The sequence below is a fragment of the Mus pahari genome, chromosome 16 (genome assembly GCF_900095145.1).
Source record: "Mus pahari chromosome 16, PAHARI_EIJ_v1.1, whole genome shotgun sequence".
NCBI lineage: Eukaryota > Metazoa > Chordata > Mammalia > Rodentia > Muridae > Mus > Mus pahari.
Window position 1 is genome coordinate 3,389,875 of NC_034605.1, and position 9,612 is coordinate 3,399,486.

Here is a 9,612-nt window from a genome sequence, read left to right on the forward strand (position 1 = left end):
CCCCCCCCAACCCTAACCCTACAAAAACCCCTTACTTCTGAGGGTCTGGGTCGACTTCCTCTGTCTCCTGCGTGAGATACGAGTCGACCCAGGGCCTCGTTAAATAAAGTACCTCATGCGATTTGCAGCAAGGTGTATTTCGAATTTCTGGGGACCCAAGAGAGTTCCGGACCAGAGGGAGTTCCTCTTTTCGGGGTCCTACACATTCAAACACATACGTCTGTGGGAGCCATACCTATTTAACACGCCCCCATCCCCACCCCACACCGGGTCTACATCTCTTATCTCCCCAAATCTGAGAGGGAGGATCATGAGTTTAGTTGTGTACCTGTATCTGTCTCATGTATTTTGTAAAGTTCTACTCGCTGTACTGTCTGTCACTCAGGGATTAATATCTCCTACTACACCTAGATCACACAGCAGAAATATATTTTGAAATTATTAAAAATCAACCCATTATATTTTTAATCCAGTGTGAACTGGCAGACATTATTTGTTTAATTTATTCAGTACCCACCCAGCACACACCAAGGCCATGCTAAGAGTTTCAGGATGCAGAAGGGTAAGAGCCACACACCGTCCCTACCTTTAGGAGCTTTCAGTCCAGGAGTGGATAGTTAAATAACGATACAATGAATTGCTATTGTAACAGTGCCATGCAGGACAAATGCAGGATGAAACCAGATGAATGAGAGGATCTTACCTGGCATGGGAGATGATGTGAACTCAAACACTGAAAATAAAGAAGGGGTTAAGCAAAACCTGTAAGAATGGGGGCTTTTCCTCCTGTCTGCAGGCTCCTGGAATTACAACTTTGAGACTCAAATTGTATTTACAAATACCTTTGCCATAAGCTTTGACTGTTTCCTGACTAGCTTATATATCAATCATCCTGTTATTCTAGTCTAAGTTCTGCCACAGGGAGGGTCACCTCTGTTCAGCCCCCATGCTTCTGCTCTCCCCCGTGTTCATGTATGTGTATGCACAGAGGCTGCATGTTAATCTCAGCTAGTATTTCTCAAGAACCACTGTTGGTCTTTAGAGACAGGGTCTGTCATGAGCCTGGGTTCACTCACATGACTAGACCTGCTGGTCATTGGGCTTCAGAAAGCATCTCTGCTTCTGAGCACCCATGCTGTCAATGCACTTGGATTATAAACGAGTGCCACAATGCTAGGCATTTCCACACCACTCATGTGGGATTGGCCACCAGTCCTCATGCTTGCACAGAGAGCACTTCGCTGGCTGAACCAGTTCTTTAACCCCTAAATTTTACCTGGTTCTTCATCTTGGGTCTGCCATTTTCTAGCCAGGACCTTGGGTAGATTTCTAATTTCTTTACACTTTATGTTAAGAAAGTGCCTACATCAGCAGAAGGGGTGGACTAACAGTATCTAACAATAAAAAGCTTAATTAATGCACATAAAAATACAGTTCCGCCGGGCGTGGTGGTGCATGCNTTTAATCCCAGCACTTGGGAGGCAGAGGCAGGCGGATTTCTGAGTTCGAGGCCAGCCTGGTCTACAAAGTGAGATCCAGGACAGCCAGAGCTACACAGAGAAACCCTGTCTCGAAAAAACCAACACACACACACACACACACACACACACACACACACATATATATATATATATATATTTTTTTTTCCATAGTTGAAGGTGTAGCTCAGTGGAAGAATACTTGCCTACCATGCATGAAGCCTGGGATTTGATCCCTAGGAACATAGAGGGTGCAGCGGGGGTTGGAAAAATACCTGTTTGTAGACAGTAAATTCTAAATGTTAACTGTTATTGTTATATTGAGCCGTTTTAAAATAGAGAACAGATATACAGTAATTGCCCCATAATAAGTAGCCAAAGAGTGCTAGTGATTGTTATTAGCTTATTATTATTGATATTGGCCCTTTAATGTGAAAACATTAATACAAAGTAACATCTATATTTAGGTGAGTCTTTCATTAAACAGGAAACAATGGATTGACTCTTTCTACAACCTTCATAGGGAAATAGATTATTGTGTCTGCAGTGTGGTACTTTCCAGAAGAAACACATGCTAGAAATGATAACTCTGCCTTTATCTTCAGCAACTGATACAGAAAGAGAAAACATGAAATATGCTCTTGGAGAGAGCTTTTGCCTCCAGGATATTTCTCAATACAACAATATCATCGAGTTATGAACACAACCGTTTTGCACTGGTATTTTAAAATACTTAGAAGCAGTGGTGGTAACATGTTGCTAGAATCCAATTAAATTAATACAGTTTAAAATTCTAACTTAATTCTAAAATAAAGCACCCGAATCATAAAGTTGCAATGACTTGGCCTCTCTTTTTGGGCTACTTTATTCTCTGTTCCCCATATGGAAGATGGAGGTTCATGCACCATGCCCAGCTAAGATGATGATTGTTGTAAAAATCTCATTTTACATTTTGTAAAGAGATTTTTTTTTTTTTTTTTTTAAAAAGATTTTTTTTTTTTTTTTTTTGGTTTTTCGAGATAGAACTTCTCTGTCCTGGAGCTCACTTTGTAGACCAGGCTGGCCTCAAACTCAGAAATCTGCCTGCCTCAGCCTCCTGAGTGCTAGGATTAAAGGCGTGCGCCACCACACCTGGCTTGAGATATTCAAGACTTCAAGGAGAGTGTTTAGCTCTCAGAAGACTGCCGGAGGAGATGGTCTTGGCAAGCTGGTCATGAGCAGGCTGTGGAGAAATTCACAAAGACTGAAAAAGAGAAGAAGCGGAGTCTACTAATATATTGAAGCCAAGCCCAGTCGCACACACCTTTAATCCCAGCCCTTGGAAGGCAGAGGCAGGCTGATCTCTGAGTTCAAAATTAGCTTGGTCTATAGAGTTCCAGGACAGCCAGGACTACAGTAGAGAAACTGTCTTCACAGAGGCATTTCATGGTTGGGAGTTTCTCCACAGGCAGTGAAGCAGAAACAGTTATGGGCAACCAGGGGGTCATATTTCTGATGATCTGTGCATATTCATCTTTATTGTATGTGTATGGGTGTGTATTGCCTGCATGCAATACATGTGAGGCCACATTGGATCCTCTGGAACTCAGCTACCATGTGGATGTGTAAGACTCCGGGGAGCCTTAGCTTATCAGGGACCCCCTGAGTGAACCACTTGGAGCCAGCATCGATGCAAGAAGCAAGAGGAATTTATTGTCTCAGTGCACTGAGGTCCCCCCAGACCCGAAGGAGAGGTGGTGACCTCCATCACCTGGTCGGCAAGTTTTTATATGGTTTCCAGGGGCAGAATAGAGCATCAGCAACTAGGCACAATATGATTGGTGGAACAGTGCACCTTTTAAACTGATTAGTCTATAGGGATTGAGGTGACAAGGATTTCCCTTGTTTGAAGGTGGACAAAGGTCTGTCTGGTGGACTAAGTCCCCACCCTCAGGTCGGTTCTGCCCTGGTGTCTGAGAAATGTTAATTAGCCTCTCCCTTTTGGAGGAGTAAATGTTTCATGACCTTCCCAAAGTTCCTGAGCTAACCTTTTCAGATGCTGGGAATTAAACCAAGGTCCTCCATAAGAGCAGCCAGTGAGTGTTCTCAACCCCTGAGCCATCTTTCCAGCCCCTGTCATGCTCATCAAAGAGTGAACTCTCTATAGTTCTACAGGATACTCTAAGACAGACTACAGCCAGGGCTTGTTAAGGTTACCTTTGTTAGATTCTGGCCAAGGCAGCAGGTACTGTGCTCTGAGCCCCAAGGAGGCACAACACCCTTTCTCATAGGCTAGAATGGTTCACTGCAGCCAACTGTGTGAGAGCCTTTTGGGGGTGCCGCTTGCCAGGAGTCTGACATTGGCCAAGGACAAGGAAATGGACTTCAGGCAGGAATCTGACATTTGCCATGACAAGGAAGTAGGTTCAGGTAAGAATCTGGCATTAGGGTAGAACAAAGTAGGCTCAGCTATCTCGATCATCCTTAGAAACAGCATCCCTGGGGTGATCCTGGGGCTTTGTGTTTGTTGTCTTGCTTGTTCCTTGACTATTATCCTTGTTAGTTCCACATTGTACTGCTTGTCCTAAATACTTGCATGGAATTAAAATGGTATAAAAAGCAGATTGGGAAAATCAAATTTGCCTTCAGTCTCAGAATTGACTGGGGTCACGCTGCAGCATTATCTAATTGTCTTTCTTTTCAATCCTCACTCCTGCGCTGAAGAACCCGTTGATTGACTGAGTGGGCTTGGACACAACTGTCTTGGAATAGAGCCATAAAAACCTACTCACTGTATTAAGTGATCAAAAATTCCAGCTTTCTAGCAGATGTGATAGTCCATGCCTGTAGTTCCAGAGGATCAGTAGTTCAGGATGATCTTTGGGTACATAGTAAGTTTGAGGCCAACCAGGGCTACACGAGCCTCTCCTCTGGCACACAAGTATTCTCACAGAAACACCTACACTAAGATGAAGTGGGGGAGAGTGGGAGACCTCTGCATCTGAGTCCACCTGAAAGATGTCCTAGGCTTGAAGGACCTCTCGACTGTGTTTTTTTTTTTTTTTTCCTGCTGCTCTTCACCATAAAAATTTCTCAAATATGTCTTGTTTTCTCCTCCAGCTCCAACTTAATCTTTGACTCCCCTAAGAGAGTCTTAGCTTTTAAAATATTAACCTGACATCTGCAAGGCCAAAATGGTTCCTGAAAGTTCACCCAATGGTGAGCGCCTGTCATCATTGCGTTCTTCATTCTCTCCCTTCCCCTCCCTGAAACATCTCTTCCTTTGCCTTCCATGACACCAACACTCTTGCTGGCTTTCCCTTTTCTCATTTATGCCCCATTTACACACCTAACTTTTATATGCTTGAAGGTTCTCTGGGACTAGTCCTGAGCCATCTGCTTCTTGATAGTTTCTTTGGCAATCGTACCCATTCTCATGGTTCTAAGAATGGTTCCTTATGTAACTACAGTTTAACTTAGGATTTTTAACTTTATGCTAGTACAAAAGTAAACTTACATTCAGTAAAAACTCAGTTTGAATTTTTTGTTTTGTTTTGTTTTGTTTTGTTTTTTTTTGCCTTGTGATAGCAAACTTTGGCCTGCATGGCCTTAGCTACGTTAAGTGCTCATGAGAGATAACAGCTAATATTCTAAGCATACTGTACTGCAGAGCTAGGATGTTTAGTAGGTTAGGTGGCTGAAATATTTTCAGTTTGGGTTGAATTTAAAACAGGTGTAAAGAAGATGCAAGACTGTTATAAATGGAGCAGCACCTGTAATGTTTAAGTTCATGATTAAATTTTCATCTCTTGGGCAGAGTTCCTTCCAATGTCTCATCTATTTACTTAATTGTATCTAGCTGGATAACATAGGCTTAGTGTTTAGTGTACTAAACATATTACGATTTAGTGCTGGGGAGCAAATCCAGAGTTGTTTGCATGCTAAGCAAATGCTCTACCATTGAGCTGATCCTTAGCGCCTCCTATTTTTTGGGTCCTGTGATTATAAGAGTTCCTAATAACACCTGTTAATAAGACAGGGGTTGATTTTTTTTAGGCTGAGAACTTGTTCATCAACACAGGGGTAAATCCTTTTCTTCCTTTTTAAAAGTTAAAAGAAAACTGTGTGTGTGTGTGTATACATGTGCACTGAAGACACCAGTAGAGGGTACCAGAGACCCTGGGTCTAGAGTTATACAGTTGGTTGGTTGTGAGCTACCATGTGGGCGCTGGGAACTGAATCCAGCTATCTGCAACAGCAGCAAGTGATTCTAACTCTTAAACCGTCTTTCCAGCCCCCATTTTTTCTCAGGTTTTTTGTTTGTTTGTTTGTTTTTTCGAGACAGGGTTTCTCTGTATAGCCCTGGCTGTCCTGGAACTCTCTCTGTAGACCAGGCTGGCCTCAAACTCAGAAATTCTCCTGCCTCTGCCTCCCCAGTGCTGGGATTAAAGGTGTGTGCCACCACACCCAGCTTTTCTCAGTTTTTAAATGGGGTCCTGAGTTAGAGCCCAGGGCTTCATGCAAGATAAGGCAATGCTATAAACGATATTCCCCAGATCCAGGAAATAAATACTTTTTTTGTTTTGAGATAGGATTTTGTCGTGTGCTAGAATGGCCTCTAACTTGTAGCAATCCTCCTGCTTCAGCCTCCCCGTGCTGAATTCCAGATGTGAACCACCACACCAGATCTGGAGCAGGGTAAGACAGACAAAATAAGAGAAGGAAACCAGAGACTTGCAAGTGGTCTTCAGTTGTGTGTTATCACAGGAAAAGCTGCTCATAATTACTTATCAATGGCATAGAATGACAGCATTTACCTCTCCCTCCATTGATATACCCTTTACGTGATTGACCTATTGGCTGTTTTGAACAAGAAAAAAATTAACACAGGAAGTGCACAATTTGAAAGAGAATTTACTTGCTAATAATGAAGTGGACAGGGAGAAAGCAAATGGGCAAAGGCTGAATAAAAAGGGGGCAAAGAAAACACCAAGGTTGGTAGCAGAACATTGTACGGGCTCGAACACTGATGAATCCAGACTTGTTTTGCACCTTTGTTCCTTTGGCTACGGGCCAGCCAGAGCGGAACCATATGCACATCCAAGCAGACCACAATCTGAACACAAATCGGAGGTCAGACTCACATCATATCCACTTGGGAAAACAGGTTGAGCAGCTGATCATGCACTTCAAAGTCAATTTGGTTCAAGTTCGTAACCCCATCCCTTTAAAAGAGGGGCGATTTCATTCCACTGTGAAAGTTATAATACTTACAATAGAGGGCTTTCTATATTTTCCCTATGGGAAAAGCCTTGATTGCTCTCTATTCTAGCTGCCTTTCATGTCCAACACCTTAAACCGGTTCTGGAAACTCCCCCACCAGTCTAGTCCTACTCTGAAGCAACCTCAACCTTCCTCAACAGCCATGTTCTCTAGCTTCTCCAGTTTTCAGTTTCTTAAACGTTCAACCTTTCGGTATTAATCCAAAGTTTGCTTCCCTGAACCCGCTCCTCACGTCCGCATCAGGCACCCTTCAGAGAACTAAGTGACCAAACTTGACCTCGACAGCGCCCCGTCATTCTACTATCCCACCACTCTTCTCTGCCTCCTTAGAGTTCCGCCCCGCCTCCTCTCCCCCCCCCCCCGCCAGCCGTGACTCGCTTGCGCCTGCGCATCTCCAATTCAGGCGCTTTCCCTTTCCTGACGACCAATCCACTTCCCGCCTCCGGTCCTTGGAACACTCCTCCCCTCTGCCGGGGCCCTGATTGGAGGTGCTGGAAGCGGTTGTCCTATGTACTGCCTGTACACAAAAATTTTATAGAGAGGAGAATTTCAACGGATCACGGAAGGAGAAGCACATCCTCGTGATTAGGTATAGATCGATCACTTCGTAACCCAGACGAGGGACTGAACACATAGCGGGGGAACAGCGACGGGGGTCCCTTTGGATTAGGCAGTCGTGCGGGCAGCCTTTTCCTTTTCCCCCTTGCGCTCAGCCCCGCCCCCTAGCAGCCCGGCCGCGTTGGTGAGTGGCGGGCGGGCGGGCGGGCCGACGGGCGGAGGGAGGAGGGGAGCGGAGGGAAGGCGGGCCCTCGGCTGCGAGAGCGGTGGGGGGAGGGGAGGGGAGCCCGAGCGCTGGAGTTGGTGCTGGGAAACCCGGGGCTAATGTTGACAACAGGCACTAGGTGAGTCCCGGGGAGCCTCCTTCCCCTCCGCTCCGACGATAGGGACGAGCTGGCGCGGAGGGCCACCGGCCCGGACTCCTACTCCCCGAGGGACCCGAGAGGCGACTCCGCGCTCCAGCTCTCCGGGGGCGGCGAGCAGTGGAGGGACGAGCGGGTCGGACGTCGTCCTCCTCAGACCCCTCTCCCGGAGGCTCCGGGCAATGTGTGGCGGGGAGGGGCGATGGATGTCTCGGCCCGACCGAGGCCGACGTGAGGGGCGACAGAAGAGGTGTCTGCCCCGCACGCCTGGGCCCAGCCTCGGGGCTGGAGGCGGGGGAGCCTGCCGTGGAGGGGGGAAGGTGTTCGGGGGCGTGGAAGAGTGCGAGGAGAGGCTTGGGGCGAGCTCGGCGGGCCGGAGGGAAGTGTGGACGAGGAAGCCGGGAAGATGCGGAGTAGGCAAGCCCAGCTCGAGAGGCTGCGGTCTCTGGGAGTGTGGGATGAGAAGTTAGGGTTGGGGCTTAGATGTCCCCACGGAATTAGGAGTTGTGGACGGGAAGTGTGTCACTGGTGGGACCCTGAACCCCAGCGGGGGTTTGTGGGAGATTTGTGGGTGATGCGTGTGCAGGGGAAGAGGCTTGGAGCGGACCTGCGGATGGGGGGAACGGGGCTGTTTGGGTTTACTTCCTTTTAATCAGGTAGGCTGGTTGACTCTTCGACTCTTAACTCAAGGCTTTCATGACTTCCCCTACAAGTACTGTTGAACTAAAGAGGTGATCACACGGTGTTTGATCTGCTGAGCCTAGCAGAGGCTGCTTACAGGTTTGGGGGTACGCATGGTAGCGAATAACCTTGCTCTTAGAAAACCTTAAGTGTACCGATTGACACATTAGGTGAAAGTAAGATTGTTACTGACCCTTCTCATTTGTCATAGTTTTTAGGTGTTCATAAAAGTCGTACAGATCATCAGGAAAGCCATTTTTGAGCTGTGGTGAAATTTCTGAAAAAATTTGATTAAGTCTCATACATTTTATATATGTATATAGATACATAAGGACTTTGTAAAAGAATAAACTCAGAAACCGGAAGATAATCTCTGTGCTGTTCTACCTTTAGAACATCTTGAGTTCAAAACACAGACTTGAAAGGTGAACCAGCATTCTCTTACTCTAGTATTTTCAGAGCAGTGTGATTGTGATTTCATACATAGACCATATGGTACTTAGCAAACTTATAGCTGCATTAGGGGAACACCTCCGTTCTCTGTTCTCTCTCCAGGACACTGCATTAGAATCTGTCTTACTAGTAAAAACAGTTTTTACTTTCTTTTGGAAGTTTAGAATGTATTTAGAAAGGCAACTAAAATAATATAGACCAAAGACCCGGAGTGGTATTTTGAGAACTAGAAAGGTGATTTTCAATTATACTTTTCCTTTTAAGGGCTGTCTGAGTATAATTGTATTTAGCAGAGTAGTTTGTAAAAGTTGATCCTATTTCAATTTCAAGACCACTAACTTTTATATTCATTATTTTAATATAATATTACATGGGAAATTTGGAAACACTTTAGGTGAATTATTTAGCTGTTATTAAATAAGAATCTAGCGCTTTTATTAGATTTAATTTATTAAATTTAAATTGACAGGATACAAATGTGTATCATTGGATTTGTGTTTGTTTTCCAGTGTACTTGGTTTACACAGTCCTGTGAGTGTGAACATAGTGGAAATGAGCCCTGGGTAGCTACTGAAGCACTTGGATAGTGTTGGGCAGCTTGTATTGCCTAACACTCAGTGTAACCCTGAAGCTTGGAGGGTAGAACCCCATAGTCTGTTTAATCCTAAAGATTTCTCATCTTGTAATGGCCTTTCCAGTGTCAGGCCTGAAAGAGAACTGTCATTTAGTTTCTTTCTTTCTTTCTTTCTTTCTTTCTTTCTTTTTTTTTTTTTTTTTTTGGTTTTTACCAACGTCCTTATGTAAGTCACAAGTTCATT

At 45.0% G+C, this 9,612-nt stretch overlaps 1 protein-coding gene across 2 annotated transcripts in view; it reads left to right on the forward strand.

Annotated features, from left to right (window-relative positions):
- The first annotated feature begins 7,557 nt into the window (after positions 1-7,557).
- Upf2 (UPF2 regulator of nonsense mediated mRNA decay) overlaps positions 7,558-9,612 on the forward strand; it is a 105,236-nt gene continuing 103,181 nt past the window's right edge. For both annotated transcript variants that reach the window (XM_021215285.1, XM_029547422.1), the window contains exon 1: positions 7,558-7,642. The gene's annotated coding sequence lies outside the window, so the exon portion shown is untranslated. The remainder of the gene's footprint in view (positions 7,643-9,612) is intronic.